The sequence below is a fragment of the Rhineura floridana genome, chromosome 3, assembly GCF_030035675.1.
Source record: "Rhineura floridana isolate rRhiFlo1 chromosome 3, rRhiFlo1.hap2, whole genome shotgun sequence".
Classification (NCBI taxonomy): domain Eukaryota; kingdom Metazoa; phylum Chordata; class Lepidosauria; order Squamata; family Rhineuridae; genus Rhineura; species Rhineura floridana.
The window spans coordinates 121,364,070-121,381,182 of NC_084482.1; the positions used below are offsets into that span (position 1 = coordinate 121,364,070).

General features: G+C 43.1%; 1 protein-coding gene across 5 annotated transcripts in view; it reads right to left on the reverse strand.

Annotated features, from left to right (window-relative positions):
* RNF44 (ring finger protein 44) overlaps window positions 1-17,113 on the reverse strand; it is a 113,092-nt gene that overhangs the window by 48,901 nt on the left and 47,078 nt on the right. For 2 of the 5 annotated variants that reach the window (XR_009761429.1, XM_061617543.1), the window contains exon 1: window positions 11,701-12,007. The exons of the other annotated variants lie outside the window; for them this stretch is intronic. The gene's annotated coding sequence lies outside the window, so the exon portion shown is untranslated. Of the gene's footprint in view, window positions 1-11,700; window positions 12,008-17,113 lie in introns of those variants that run through there. 5 annotated transcript variants of the gene reach the window in all.

Below are 17,113 nucleotides of genomic sequence, written 5' to 3' on the forward strand. Positions count from 1 at the left end.
TCAAAAAAGGGGGAGATAATTCCACAGATTAAACTTCATTCATGTAAGCCAACATATTCTCTGGGTGGAGAAGGAGCAACCGGGATGATCAGTGACTTTCCTTTCCCCTGATCTGGCCCTGACATCCTCTCCACCATTGGGGGAGGGAGGAATGGCTGGCACTATGCGCCTCTCCTCCTCTAATGCCCCACCTAGAAATATAACTGCCCCACCCATAAAGGGAGGCTGGCTATAGGGCTGGGTACAATACAATAACTTTTGACAACTCTACACACTTATGTTGACTTTCCAGAAAACTTTGAACTGGGGACTTGGGTGACTCATTCTTGAGTAAGGAATTTCTCTGCTGGATACATGACTAAGGCTGCAATCCAATACACACTTACCTGGGAGTAAGCCCCATTGAACCCAGTGGAGCTTACTGCTGAGTAGACATGTACTGGATTGCAGCCTTAGGTAATTAGCATATTTTGCACAGGGTAATTTTCAATTTGTGTTCTAAAGTAGCATGTTTGTTTTACTCATATTTAGTAAACAAGGCTAAAAACACTGAAGCTGCCAAGCTTGCCTAACATCTATTTGCAAGTGGCATCCATTCATGCTTACTGATGAATTTATGAAATGGAAAATTTTCTGTGGAAAAATAAGGATTTGGAGAATTTTCTAGAAAATGTTCTATCCCATACAACTGGTTCTACATATTGTATTTTCAGCCTCTACAAGCTGGTCTGCACACATCCAAACACTATCTATTTTGTATGTAATCAAAACTTGGGCTTGCATGTACACCAAACTTGGAAGTAAGTTAACCATTGTTACTTGCCCACAATTATTTTTGAGTAGCCCAAATGCCTGGACAGCATTTCTAAGCTATCAACATCCTGAACAAAAAAGAACCAACTCTTGTCATTTTACAAAAGCTTTTCTACCTTGTAATCTGGAAGAGATTCTTAGTTGCAACAGGCAATCAAACAAGTGTCCATTTATAAGCTTGGCTTATATTGTTCATACTCTAGATAGGCTGTTTCTGCTCAACAAAAAAAGTTTAAATGTCCACTTAAACAAGAATGGATATCAACAATCCATGATGAAACCATTGCCTTGGTTCTTCTTTGAATGATATGAAACGAGACTTTGTTTAATGAAAATCAAGAAATAAAGTTCTAGAGCCTGGAAAGTCACATTTTCTAGATTTCAATACAAACAGAATCAATCGTCCAAATAATACATTCTGCACAAATGTAATTTGATTATCCAGTCTAACTTTCAGCATCAACTGAAATGGTAACAGGACGATACTCAGCCTTACCTGCAAAACAGCAATAGAGGAAAAACATAAGCTTTCTTCTAGTTCAAAATGTACAGGTGAGGAGATAGTAGGGAAAAAGCCATTTAGGACTTGGATTCATTGAGAAAGCTACAGAGATATGTGGGGAATTTTGCCCACCATGACATGCCACTTTTTCCCCACCAAAAAGTTTTTCACTATGTGCATCTCCCGAATGACAGCCTTCACTTTTATAAACATCTGTCCTCATGCGGAATACAACTGTTTCATGTTGGACACCCCCCCCCAGAAATCTGTTACACTTCTAGCCAAAAGAAAGACCAAAAAAAGCCACAACCAGCAAGGCCCTACCCTCATATGGCAGCAAATAATCAGCATCTTTCTCTTTGCTGCAAGTGAAGGTCAACAACTGGAATTCTATAGACAAAGCTGCTTGTAGCTGGTTTGAGGACTGGAAGCTACTACCAATACTAGCAGGCTTCTTTCTATAGTCAATGACTCACTAATAAGCAAGGGTATGAACTGTGGCAATGGGACACACTTAATGGAGGTTGCTGTTCAGCTCCTTCCCCTTTGCTGACAGCAGGGGCAGAAAGGAGATAGGCGAACAAAAACTGTAGGGCTGATGTTGTCACCAAAGACACATCTAGAGTTTAAGGTCATTCTTGTCTATCACACACAGTAATTCTTCTGTGCCTGGATTAAGGATCCCATTGGCTTGAGGCTGTGCAGCAGAACTGGAAGTAGGGAGCGGCGGCACTTTCACTATCACAACCATCCACTCTTCTGCTTCTACTGATAGCAAATCAAAAAGTACTTGATTCCACCATGGCTCTCTGCCACCTAACAATGTGCTAATTCATCTAAACATTCCTTGACTAGCCATTGCTATAAAAGCTTCCCAGCATTTCAAATGGAGTTAACTGACATAATAAAAACAGCATTTGCAATGATTAGCATTGTCCACAAAGACACAATCAACACTGTGTATAGTGAGATTCGTCACAATAATGTCATGGGGCAATTACATACAGTATTGCAGTAGCACACAGAAACATTTAGACCAAGACTGGTGGCTTCTTGAGTTAAAAGCAAGATGCCTGAAGAATGTCTCCCACTCTAGGTACACCTCTAAGTTGAACCAGTTAACTAAAATACTACTCTTCTAACCCATGGCCATGGACCTTCTGCGCTGCTCCACCATATTACTTCTCATCTAGTAAAGATATTGTCCAGCTTCAGATAGTCTACTGCCTTCACTGTGACCTCTTTGATTGTAACACATTGCTAACACCTTAACATCAATAATCAGAGAACACAGGGGGTGCATGCACACAGCTACAGTGATGGCAGGGTAAGATTGGTGCTCCATCACTCCCTGATCCATAAAGCGCATCTATCACCCCTCCGCGATACCTGTTAAATTTATGAGGCGCTGGAGGGTTATACTCCCTAGCACCTCAGGGAGTGGGACCTGTGGTTTAATTCACGTTTTCAGACTGGTTCCAGCCAACTATGGGAATAGCATGAGAGAGGCCCTAGTAACCAACATGGAAACCAAGACTCTTAAGAGCTGGAAATGATGCAGCCATACCCCCCCAACCTCTCAGAAGCAGTTGCCATGCAAATTTTCAGTTTACATGCAGAATTAGTTAAGAAATGGGTAACACTATTCAAGACTGTTGAAGATAAGATTGATGCTCTTACTTTTGTGTATGGCAGACACACAAAAAACAGCCACGGAAGCAATGGAGCTCAGAACTCACCACGCTCTTTATATTAAACAGCTGGTTCATGGGCATAAAAACTTTTTAACTAGGCTGGATGACCAGGAAAATTGTGGGCGTCAAAAGAATATTCACATCCACAGTCTGGCTGAGCAAGCAGGCCAAGGTGATTTAATTACATTCTTACTTAAATGATGCCAAGACCTGGCACCTGAGGTTGAGCTTACTAAAGTGGGACATAGAAAGGGCACATAGAAGTCTGAGCCCTTGTCTGAAAGAAAATGTGCCATTATGCATTATTATAGCCTTTTCTAACCACGTGAAAAAGGATGCCTAATCTAGAGCTCTTAGAGTGAAAGGTCAGGTAGCATATGATGGGAAACCCATCATATTTCTTCAGAATCTGAGTGCCAAAACACTTTGTCACCATAAAGCATTCAAGCTTGCAGCTGTTTTATCAAGAAAGGCGAATATCAAGTATAAATGGGGCTTCCCATTTGCCCTTATAACTGAAGTAGATGGCATTCCACACAGATCCTTCACCAAGAAAGATATGGCTCATGTTCTGTCCCTCTTTAATATTAACAACCCTTAGGATGAAGAGGAAATAGATGCTGAAGATCTACTCGACTCCACGGACTCCTGGGGTGAATGGCAGTAAGCCCCAGCATCGATAAGAGGAACCGTCCTAGGCCCCTTCAGCTTTATCTCCTCCTCGCATCCCTCGATTTACAAGATCTGCTACATCTAAAAAGAAGTGACATCCATGGATCCTCTACTTTAGTTTACTTGTAGCCTCCCATGCTCATAAAGACTGTATTTTAGTTTTGGTAACCTACTCTCAGCCATATCAGGAGGGATAGAGAATGTCATGATTGCTATAAAAGGAGAAAATGTGTTTTGGATCGAGGAGGGAGGGGAGATGGACCACAACTCCCATCAGCCTCAGCTAGCATTGCCAATGGACAGGAAAGATGGGAATTGTGGTCCAACAACATCTGGAGGCACACTGGTTGGGAAAGGGTGCATTAGTGTATTCTTTCCTGGAATCTCTGTGCACTTTTATTGCAGGAGCACCCAAGGTACAAACCGCAGGTTCCTCAGTAGTGTTGAGGACCTTATGTTGGGCACAGGAGAGATGTTGGGGTAGGGTGGGTTTAGGGGAGAGTTATGATTTTATTTTCTGGTTTCTGGGATGGATACACTTGCTATATTGGGTTTTTATATATTCTTATTGGCATTACCATATGAAGTAATATGGTATCAGGTTTTATGGCTGCTGTCTTCCTCCTCTTCTTTGATGTACCATATATGGTTAATTTGAAGCTTATTACTTGTAATGTTCATGGACTGGGGATACAGTAAATTGGCGGAGGGTCTCTGATTATCTTCGGAAGTGGGGAGCCTTCATTGCTTTCTTGCAAGAAACTCACCAGGATATTACTCATGGCAGACTCTTAACACACCCCTATTTTGGAAATCAATGCTTTGCACCAGGCAATAGACATTCTAGGAGAGTAGCCATTATCTTTGCTCATTCTGTGACCTTCAGGTGCAGAAAATTCAACAAGACCCCAGGGTCGCTATATTTTTATTACAGGCCTATTAGGTACACAGTTATTTACATTGGCCTCAGTGTATTCACCTAACGTAAACCAATTTTCTTTTCTAGCCAAGGTTTTTAGAAAACTGGACAGATTTGCTGAAGGATACATTATAATTGGTGGGGATCTTAGTAATGTTGTTAACAAAAAGCTTGACAGGTGCTCAGCTTCATCCTTAAAGACCTGCTTAGGTAATATAAATTTTCTTCCACTTCTTGATAAGTATAATCTGACCAATGCATGACATTATTTGAATCAGGGAGTCAGAAATGATACATTTTTCTCTGCAAGATTTGAAACACATTCACGACTGACTATGTCCTAATCTCTGACTCCCTGCTTCCAGTACCTAGTGCTGCCTCCATCAGTCCATTTTTTTTTATATCAGACCATGCCCTGGTTGATATCACTTTACACCCTCAACAGGGTGTCACCTCAACCACTCCTATCTGGAGACTTGACCCTATGTCATAACTTCAGCAAACCTTGGATGAAGCCACTACATCTGCTCTTTTAGAATACTTTGAAGTTAATTCCTCTTCCAAGATGTGGTCTGGCACGCCATGAAAGCCACTTTTAGGGGCAAATGTATTAAAAGAATTAAAAAATGAAATGTTGTGGTATTGCAAACAATACTTAAGAACATAAAATGAGTTGAAGACAAGCACAAAGTCACTGGGTCATGTACATATATGCCAGATAATTGGCCAAACATGCAGTATTGGATGCCATAGACTCACAGAAGATTGCTAAATATCTCATTTATGTAAAACAGAGATATTATTAATTAGGTAACCAAAGCTCTAAATTGTTGGACAATGCATTGAAGAAGAAAAGAATTAAAACCAATATTAAATTGCTTCAACTAGAAGATGGAAAGTTGACTCGGGACTCTAAACTTATTAATGAGACATTTCAAAACTATTACTCCGAACTATATACATCTAATACACCTGATGAGAATGAAATTGCACAATATTTACAGAAATTGTAACTGAAACCTATTATGGACACACAGAGGCATTATCTCTGAGGATGAAGTTGAAGCAGCTACACAGAAATTAAAAAATAACAGAGCCCCGGGACCAGATGGGTTTGGGACTTTGTTTTATAAAAAGTATAAAGGTACTTTGATCCCCCATTTGGTTGCTTTGTTCAATGAAATCTGGCAACAAGGCCCACTCCTTGAAACATGGTTAACATCATGCATTATGGTACTTCCAAAACCTGACAGAGACAGCAGGCCTTTGGGTTCTTATTAGACCTGTCACCCTGCTGAATCAAGACCAAAAATTGTTTAGCTTTATCCTGGCCGCCCATCTAAACTTGATAGTTCCTAATACATCTAGACCCAACAGGTTTTATACCCGGCAGACACACTGGTGATCCAATCTGTCGAGTACTAAATGTCATTCATGCTGACATTTCTAAAAAATCACCACTGGCTATCCTTTCTTTAGACATACATAAAGCCTTTGATTGATAGAATGGAGATTCCTGCTTAACGTATGGAAAATTTATGATATGGAAAATAATTTTATAAACAATGTGTCTAAACAATGTGTCTAAATTATACTGCAAAAACTTGCTCTGGCACACACAAATGGTTTGGATGTTACACCTATTCTAATTCAGTGAGGCACTAAACAGAGCTGCCTCCACCTCTACTGCTCTTCGCCCTTTCCCTGGAACCCCTGGCCACTGCTTTGAGGAATAATGAATCTGTGGAGGGCTACCAGGGAAGGGGTGAGAAGCATCTTATAAATCTACATACAGATATTATTTTGATGTTGCAAAATCCCAGGAGGGCAGTCCCAACTTTACAAAAGGAACTACAATTACTTGAGAAATCAGCAAGACTCTGTATTAATTCTGATAAATCTCATGTTTTTTAATATTAAACCAGCGGAACAATTGGAATCTCTAAAACTAGCCAAATCCCAATATGCCATAACGTGTTTAGATATCTTGGCGTACAAACACCCAGGAATCTTTCAAAATTATTTTATTTGAATTTTGGGCCTTTGGGCCAATGAATGAAAAAAGCTATCAAAGAGAAAATTATAACTTTCTATATTGGGCAGGATGACAGCAATACATACGAAAATGCTTCCATGCTTCTAATTTTTATTTCAGATTCTCCCCATCCATCCGGCAATCCTTAAACAATGGCAACAACACATTAACAAATTCATTTTTCAATCTAAGAAAACATATTTAGCAATGAAATTATATTATAGAAAACCGGATAGAGGGATATGGGGGCTACAGCATCTTGCAACATATTATAATGCTTTCCAATTGAAAAATGCTGTATGATACTATAACTGCATAAACTATGGAGGAAAGTGACCTGGGTCTAGGCCCTTTTTGGACTCTCCCTTTCAACCATATCTCAATGTCCTTTCTCAGAAATAATCTAACCCTTTCTCTTAATAATCCATTCACACTAAGTACTTTCCAAGTTTGGAAACAATGGCAATCTCAAATATGTCCAATCCAATCATCTCTAAGTCCATTACTGTCACATCCAGCTGTGACAGACCCTACAATGAAAGCCATACTGGCTAGTTGGGAAATGAAGGGATACTTTAGATTATGAGACTTTTACATAAATGACAACCCGGTCATACAACAGCTTCAGGGGGACTTGCACAGTTTGAATGTTAATTGGTTACAACTTAGACAAATTATACATTTATTATCAGATCCAACAATCAGTGCACATGCTACCAGACCCATCACATGGCTGGAATTCATCTTCTTGAATTCAGAGTCAGGGAAAGGATTGGTTGCTGACCTGCATAAAGAGTTAATACACTTAAATACAGGGCCCTTGACAGGTTTGAAAGCCTCATGGGAAGGGGATTTGGGACTTCAATTATATGGTGTACAATGGTCAAATGTATGGGCACAGAAACTAATTAAATCGATTTCAGCACAAACCAGGAAAACTACATTAAAAACATACCACATGTGATACATGACCTCTATACAGCTTTTACGGGTAATACCAGGTGACTCTCCAGCTTGCTGGAGAGGATGTGGTAACAGGGAACCTATTTCTACCTTTGGGAGGTTGCCCTCAGGTTCAATCTTTTTGGATAATAGTTTTTGAGGAAATCTCTAAGATTATTAAGTTCAATACTCGGATGTACTCCAATTAGTCCTTCTTTCAATCTTTGGTGATGCTGGCATAATGTCCAACGACTTGGTGGTATATTAGCTATTTGTGATACGGCTCTCTATTGCTCAAACATAGAAAACTCTGGATAAATTGGACTTCTCTTTGCAGTGTAAAAACATTTGGAATATTGCTATTATAGAAAAAAACACTCTTTACATTCACTTCAAGGAAGAGTGAAACCAGATACATTTTATATCGTTTGATAGGCCTTTATTTCATATGTTTTAGAATATCAGTTACAGCAGCAACTTCCATTGGTTACCCAAGAAATGTGGAACTCTTGATTTGAACTTAAACTGGGTTTTTTGTGATATATTGCCACTCCCTTTGTCTTCTTCTTGTAGGTTCCCCGCAGGAGGGGTTTGCATTATTTGTTTTATATTATATTAAAAAATCTCAATAAAAACAGTTTAAAAAAACAATCAGAGAACACTCACATCATCCCTATGCCTAAGGGCATGAATATTCATATCTCAGAATGCAGAGTCTGCTCCATGTGAAATGTTATTTTTTTTAAGTGTTACTAGATGTCATGATTGCAGAGACATGTTTGTATACACACAGATTTTTCAACAAATTCTAACAAACAATTTCCCAAGAAATTCAGTGGCTCTGTTCCTTGCACAATTCCCTGCCTCTCTGCATGGATCCCTAATGCACATCACCTGTGCTTCACTTGCCTATGCCTCAGTCCTAACAAAACAAAAATCCAAAGTAGCAAATGAAAAATATATTTAAAGTATGATTATGTAAGCTGATGTATACAAAATCCTGGACATTTATACCCTTTAATCTGAACTCAATAAACAGGTTTGACCTGTGCAGAATTGAGACCCTCATAGGTCAGAATTTTGTACACCCCCACCCCAAAAAATCCAAGCATTAACAATGCAGATAACTTTGCTTCCCCTCACAATCCCCTTTAGTTTCACATCACACTGCAAACAGACTCTTCCACAAGGAACCAAGATTCTTCTCTTCTGCAATCTGCAGGAACCTCCCACTTTTATATGAGCTATTGCCAAAACATAACCAGAGATGTCTTTGCTTCCCGAGTATATTTTCTATGCCATTGCTGCTTTCAACTCAATCCTCTTCTTTTTAGAAAAACAGGAGTGGGAAAAGCCACTGGCATGAAGTAGTTAGAGTGTTGACTAGGGCCTGAGAGGTGTGAGGTGATATTCAACAAAATAATAGTGCTAGAACAGGAATTAGCCCTAGCGCAACAGGACTTCCCTCCCTCTCCCCCCCCCACATGCCCCAAGCCATCTGGAGGGTTGGGGGGAAACTCAGAACAGGGTGAGGGGGCGCGCAGGGGAAGGAGACGGGGAGAATGTTCCATTGCGGAAGGAGAAATCCTTGTGTTGACTGAACGTTCGACTTAGCACTATACTAAATACAATCCCTGGGTTCAAGTCTCCTCTTAGCTGTGAAGCTCACTGAGTGACTTTCGGCCAGTCAGCTTCTCTCAGGCTAACCTACTTCACAGAGTTGTTGGGAGGATAGCATGAGGAGGAGGAGAACCATGTATGATACCCTGAGCTCCTTGCAGGAAAAGCAGGGTTATAAATGTTCTCTTGAGGAACAGAATGGCATATTGTTTCAGTGCTCACTGGTAACAGCAGACATGCACAAACTTGGAGGACAGTGTCAAGGGTGAGAGTTAAGAGGGCTCACTAACTTTTTCAAGAAGCAAAATTGTATAAAGGAGTAAATATGTTCAGAAGGAAGGCCTCACAAAACTGCCCTATCACTGCCACTGCCAGTGCACACAACACCAATAGGGACTGTGGCAGAAACGCTCTTTTAAACACCCTCAAGTAAAGAAGCCACAGGGTACAAATTCTTAGGTAAAAATACCAACAAAATTAGCCCACCACTGTGTACATGAGATAAACAGCAACAGCATCAGAATGCCAGATTGAGTTTTAAATTATTGCCCCCGAAGTAATACAAAGCTTATTCAGGCAAGCCTAGAAATAAGTAGTTCCTGCTCCTTTTGCACCACTTCCATTCCCCACTTCACCTACAGGAACTTGTTCTTAGAATACAGACACACACTAGATCATCATTAGCGGGGCCAGTGCCAGGTGTGACTGGGCCCTTGGGCGCCAGCCTGCCCTGGGCCCCCCGCTCCCAGTACCACCACCCCCAGACCGTGCAGGATTGCTCCACCTACCTCTTATCTCTTTCTGTGAATGCCCTGCGTGCTGGGCACGCAGGTCGTTGCCATCAACCAAGATGGCGGTGGAGGCTTCTCTAAGGGGTTGATACCCCCACTGCCATTTTCGTTGATGGCATACATGCACGCACCTGCCATCAATCAAGATGGCGGGAGGGGCATCAGTCCCTTAGAGAAGCCTCTGCTTGCCATCTTGGTTGATGGCAGCTGTGCACACAGCGTGCAGGGCATTCACAGAAAGGGAGGATAGGTGGAGCAGGCGGGCACCGCAGGCCCATATGGTCTGTAGTGGGGGCTGGGAGCTCCGTCTGTGTGATCTGTGGCAAGGTCAGAAGTCGACCTTGCCAAGGATTGCAGAAGGAAAGTGCTACCCCCACACCCTAAGGAGGGGCCCTTCATGGGCCCCTCTGGGCTGCAGGGGCCCTTCATGGGCCCCTCTGGGCTGCAGGGGCCCTTGGCCAGGGCCCAACCTAGCTGCCGCTTGGTGTCAGCCCTGATCATTAGAAGACAGGATGGGGCATCCAGAACAAACTCACCACTTTTCAGCCTGGAATACTGTCACTTCCCTGACAGCTGCCAACTCCTGTTTCAGAACAAATTCAGCACTTTAATTACTGCTCTGCTTTTACAATGCTTACTCTCTACACCACTGGACAGAACACAGGGGAGGCAACGCAGTCTATTTTAATCCACAGATATTGCACATTTTCTTCTCTCCCCCGTTACCCACCTATTGCTTTGCTCTGCTTTTGCAGAATTTTTTTTTCAAAAAAAAATTTTTTTTTAATGTGCGCTGACCTTTGTATTTCTTGGTATGGAGGCCCTAGAAAGGACATTATTCTTCCACCCCCAGACCGTGAAAGACCTAAAAATCAGGAATCGATCCGTTTGTGCCAAGGTTGGTGGATCTGTAACTTTAAGAGCAGCGAGATCACAGGCCATGTGCTCCGTGCGAAACAAAAGCAATAACAAAGAGAGCGGAGGCAGCCTCGTCCTCCTGCCTGCCCCAGCCAAAACGGAAAAGCAAAGGGAAGGAAAAAACAAGAAAAACAGAAAGAAGCGACTCCCCCCCCCTTCACCTCTTGCTAGCGGAACCTGAGTAGCCCCCAAGTCCGGCAGGAAGAAATTAACCTCCCTGTCGCTCCTAGACAAAGGCATCAACAACATCCAACAGGATCAGCACGTGTCACTTAAGCAGAAGAGGCTGCCCCTCTCCTCTCCTGTCTCAGCCAAGCTCCCAATCCTTTTCTCGGAGTCACAATCGCCTCTTTCTTAGCCACAAGGAAGAAGGGAGGAAACGTTGGCCCTTTCGCGGGTGTTCTGGATTAGGGGATATTTAGCTAAGAGAAACGAGGAAGAGGCCCCTCACATTTTGCAAAGGAGAGCAGACGAAAGCTGCACACACCCCTCGTTGCTGCAGGTGCAATCCACTATCAAAGATGAGGAAATGCCCCGGCTTCATGGGTGTCGGAAGGAAGCTGCAGTTTGCAATACCTATCCGGCCATCGTCCATCCTCCACCTCCAAAATGCATAATAGCCGAGCAGTACCCGGACTAGGTATTTATTTATTGTGATTTGAAACGGCCTTATCTACCGGCGGTTTGCAGCTCAACTGTCCAAAGCTGCACGACCCCCTCTCTCCTCCCACCCCAAGCACCGCCAGGTTGCGGCTGAATGCATACAATTACACCTCTCCACCCCCGGGACCTACCTGCTTTACTGACTGCTCTCGGTGCAATTGCACCTAAATAACACCCCCTTCCTCTCTCTCTTTTTTTTGTTCGTGGGCGCCCGCTCTGGGCCCTGTGCCCGCGCCCCCCACAGCTGTCGCGGCTGTTTCCGGTTGCTTCTTTGTTTTCTTCTACGCTCCGGGCGAGCTACGAGCCTCCCTGGGTACCCAGCTGAGCTGGGAGAAGTGAAGAGGGTGCCCGTGGCCCCAGGTCTCTGGCCCTTTAAGAACCGCCCGCGCCGCTGGGGTGTAACAAACGGCGCATTTTATTCACAACATTTGGAGAAGAGTGCGCGCACGCGCCCGAACCTAGAGCAGGGGGAGGGGGAAGCGCGGGCCCGAATAAGGACACGTGACAAGACGTTCCTGCTCTAGCCCCTGCCATAGCCATCTTGCGCAGTCGCGGGTGTTCTCGTCGGAATCAGCTGCACACGGCAACAGCGGGGCTATAGTTTGAGGAGGTGGTGTTAGGAAGGAGTCATGGCAACTGTAACCGGGGCGCGGATAACGGGACGGAGCCTGCAACTCGCAACATTGGGATACGGTGTCCCCACAGGGAAAGAGCCAAGCAAGCATATATACTGTGTAACTTTATATTTTAAGAAAGGGGAAAAGGGTGGGGGCAAGTGGAAAGTTTATGGATCCCGGGCAAATCCGACAAAAAAAAAATCAATTTTACTGCTCCGACCAAGAAATTTGACGGCCCTGCTGTACACTACAACGCTGTAAATGGTAGAACGACTTGAAGACATCACTATCTTGAGTGCAAATAAACGATTGCCCGCCCTCTCACTACTACCAGCCAGGCGGGGTGGCAAGATCACTCAGGGATACAGAGTGTTTTTTTCAACCGGAGGGCCATATTCCCTTCTGGGAAACCACATGACAATGATGGATGGGTCCAGAGGCAAAAGTGGGTGGAACAATAAATGTAAATATCACCTTTGTAACATAGGCTAGCTTCTATACTCTCTGGAAGCAAGAGGCATTCGCAGAGTTCAAGGACCATTCCAGCCTGGGAAAAACATCCGAGGAGGAAGCAAACCAGGATCAGTAAGGGGATGTGGGCTGGGAAGGGCCCTGATGGTCACATAGGCTTGGGAGGCCCACATTCAGTCGTCTCCACTTCAGCTTTAAAGGGTCAGGTCAGTGGACAGAGCAACACAGGGAGGGGGAAAGATAAAGTCAATGCTGGGAATTACTAGGGAAGGGGCTCAAGTAAAATAACAATTATCATAATGCCATTGTATCAATCTGTGGTGTGGCTACTATGATCACTCCACTGTAGAAAGGCTGTCAGAAAGCTGGGGAAAAGGCAGAAAAGGTTAGGCAATTAAAAACAGTTGGGTTTTTTTATTTATTTTAGGGGGGAAAGTGGGGGAGAGGACAGATGACCAATCCAGGCGTATGAAAGAGGCTTGAATAAGAAGGCATTTCTCTCAAAGCTAGGTCACCCAGTGACCCAGCCACATTATGCAGTAAAGATTACCAGTTTAGATGGCTTTAAAAGAAATTCGGCACATCCCCTAGCAAAAACCTTTAGGCCCTATTGATGAACCTCCATGAACCTCCATGAACAGAGATAGTATACCTCTGAATGCCAGGTATTGGAATCAGACCATAGGGGAGTGTCATCGCCACCTTCCTGCCTTATTCACAAGTTCCCAAAGGCAGCTGAAGCTGCTTCTTATTAAAAAAAAAAAATGCTGGAAAGTAAAGAGTAGCTCCATTTGCAGTTTTGCTCCTGAATGTTGTGGCCAGGGAACTTGCCTTATGTTAAAGCGTGTAGGTGTCTTTCACTGAGGATGAGCTGCTCAGAAGGGAGTTTCTAGAGCAGTGTGGCTATATAGCAGTTTTATGGCATGGGCATTTATTTACAATGTTGCTGATGTGAAGGGCATCTTTACATGGGGCTATTTAGAGTGACATATTTCCACTCCTTTCCAGAAGGATGTTAGCAAAAAACACAAGAGTCCTGTGGCACCTTAAAGGCTTCTAAGTTTACTATTGTATACACATCTGATGAAGTGGACTGCAGCCCACAAAAGCTTATGCCATAATAAATTTGCTAGTCTTTTTAAGGTGTCACAAGACTGTTATATTTCCGTAAGGGGCCCAGTGCTCACTCATCCACCTAATAAAGCACTAAAAACAAAAGGAGCTCCTAAGGATCACTGCATTGGCATCCTGCTACCTCATCCTAAAAACAAAAGGTAGCAGCAGCAGCAATACCTGTAGTTGGCCAAGGTAAAGTGTTACAAGGTGGGGCAGTCTCAGAGATACGTCAGATTGCTAATATGAAGCACTAAGGAGCAAATCATGCCTCTGAGCATGCACAGTAAGCTTCCCTCCAAATAAAGATCAACTGCTGGTCATCCTTGCAGGCCAGAAGGCATGATTTCCCCGTGGCAGCAGGCTTGCTTCTTTTTGCTAGCAGCAAGAATCCACTTCTGCCCATGATTGGCACCCTTTGAGTTTTGTCACCTTAGTCAACTGCTTGTATCACCTAATAAGTTAAGCTGACCCTGACTGACAGAGCAATATAATCTACACTTGAAGTGGGGGGAGAGAAGATGCAGGGTAAAGATAAGACAATGCCCAGAGTAGCCATGGTAGTCTGCTGCAGCAAAAAAAAAAAATATTGTGGCCCCTTAAAAATTTATTTTTTTTGTTGTTGTTATGGCATATCCTTTCATGGACTGGAGTCTACTTCATCAGATACATAAAGTGTAATCTTCAGTTGCAGGTATACACACAAATTGTTGTAAGGAGGAAGAGTTGTAAGCAGTGGGGTCAGAAAAAGATGAAATGCAAGAATTATAGATAGTGCCGATTCAATTAGAACAAGAATTGATGCAAAATAAGCACATTGGTCCATTACAACAGATGTGACAGGTGATAAAATAAACAGCTTGACAATGCTGTCGGGAGACATAGGTACATTACACAGTAGGTGAAATCCAACATTAGTAATACTTAAGAGCAGGCCCAGTGATTTCTGAGTACAATTTCACCCAGTGTAACCACATGATTGTTGCCTAGAGGTACCCCAGTAGGATGCTCTTCCTTTACATGAGAAATAGAGGAAAGAAGCACCCCAGATTTCTTTTGTTGCTGGAAGGAAAGCAATTGGAGGCTGCAAGCTATGCACACACACTTAGTAGGCAGCACACATATTTGCATAGTTGGGAGTAAGCCGAATGAATTCACCAAGATGTATTTTTTAGTAAACGTAGGATTTGACTGAAGAAAATTTAAGAAGGGTTAAAACAAAACGTTAGACTAAAGTAATGACAACAGAAGATTTATGTAACTTTAACCTTGACAATGAGGACATTGAACATGTCAAGGATTATCAATACCTTGGCACAGTCATTAACCAAAATGGAGACAATAGTCAAGAACAGAAGAAGGCTAGGACTGGGTAGGGCAGCCATGAGAGAACTAGAAAAGGCCCTCAAATGCAAAGATGTATCACTGAACACTAAAGTCAGGATCATTCAGACCATGGTATTCCTGATCTCTATGTATGGATGTGAAAGTTAGACAGTGAAAAAAGCGGGTAAGAGAAAAATCAACTCATTTGAAATGTGGTGTTGGAGGAGAGCTTTGTGCATACCATGGACTGCGAAAAAGACAAATAATTGGGTGTTAGAACAAATTAAACCACAACTGTCACTAGAAACTAAAATGATGAAAATGTGGTTGTCATACTTTGGACACATCATGAGAAGACATGATTCACTGGAAAAGACCATAATGCTGGGAAAAACAGCAGGGAGTAGAAAAAGAAGAAGGCCAAACGAGATGGATTGATTCCATAAAGGAAGCCACAGACCTGAACTTACAAGATCTGAGCAGGGTGGTTCATGACAGATGCTCTTGGAGGTCACTGATTCATAGGGTCGCTATCAGTCATAACTGACTTGAAGGCACATAACAAAAACAAAACCTTATTCAAGAAATCAGATTTACAAGCTGACTAACCGCAGAGTGGTAAGCAGTGGTAACGCAGCCGAAGCTCTGCTCACAACCGGAGTTCCATTCCAACGAAAGGAGGAAGTCGAATCTCCGGTAAAAAGGGTCGAGGTCCACTCAGCCTTCCATCCATCTGTGGTCGGTAAAATGAGTACCTGGCATATGCTGGGGGGCAAAGAAAGGCCGGGGAAGGAACTGGCAATCCCACCCCATAGTAAACATCGCAAGACGTCACCCTAAGAGTCGGAAACAACTTGCACTATAAGTGCGGGGACACCTTTACTTTTTTTAAACACTTTATCATTTCCTCATAGTATAATACCCATAGGAAATGGCCTTATACCGAGTCAGATCATTGGTCCATCTAGCTCAGTATTGTCTACATTGACTAGCAGTGATTCTCTAGAATTTCAGGCAGGATTCTCTCCTAGCCCTACCTGAAGAAGCCGGGGATTGAACCTGGGACCTTCTGCGTGTAAGGCAGATGCTCTACCACTGAGCTATGGCCCTTCTCACTTTGCTAGGGAGTAAAACTTAGCATATCTGAGGTAGGAGTGTGGTTGAAGAGTTCTACAAGGGTTGATAACGCAGCACCATGGGTGGGGAACAACTGGTGTGCCTCTTAAAAATGTAGTGCAAATATGGCACAATGGATATATCTCGTATGCCATGCACTGGTTGCAAGTTCACTTCCAGGCTCAATTCAAGGGGCTCACTTTAGTGTTTTAAGGCCTAAATAACTTAGGCCCAAACATCTAAAAGACTGCCTCCTTCCCAATAGACCTTAGCCTTGAGAAGAGGAGGGGAGATATGATAGCACTCTTCAAGTACTTGAAAGACTGTCACATAGAGGAGGACCAGGATTTCTTCCCGATCATCCCACAGTGCAAGACACAGAATAATGGGCTCAAGTTACAGGAAGTCAGATTTCGATTGAACATCAGGAAAAACTTCCTGTTAGCGTGGTACGACAATGGAACCAATTACCTAAGGAAGTGGTGGGCTCTCCAACACTGGAGGCATTCAAGAGGCAGCTGGACAGCCACCTGTCAGATATGCTTTAAGCTGGATCCCTGCAATGGACTCGATGACTTTACAGGCCCCTTTCAACTCTACTATTCTATGACTCTCTTGAGTGTTAAGATCAGCAGAGGAGGCCATCTAAGTAGATCTCCTGCCTTCAGAAGTCCATTGTGTGATGGCCTGGGAAAGGGCATTCTCTGCGATGACCCCTTTGTGGAACTCCCTCACCACAGAGATGTATCTGGCAACTTCACTATACAGTTTTTGGTGAATGCTGAAGATTTATCCTGGCTTTTGACACCTAATGTGTACTTTACCATTTTTGTGATTGTAAGTTGTTTTAAATTGTTTTTAAGGGTGTATTTTAAACTGTTGTAACCTGTCCTGGGATCTC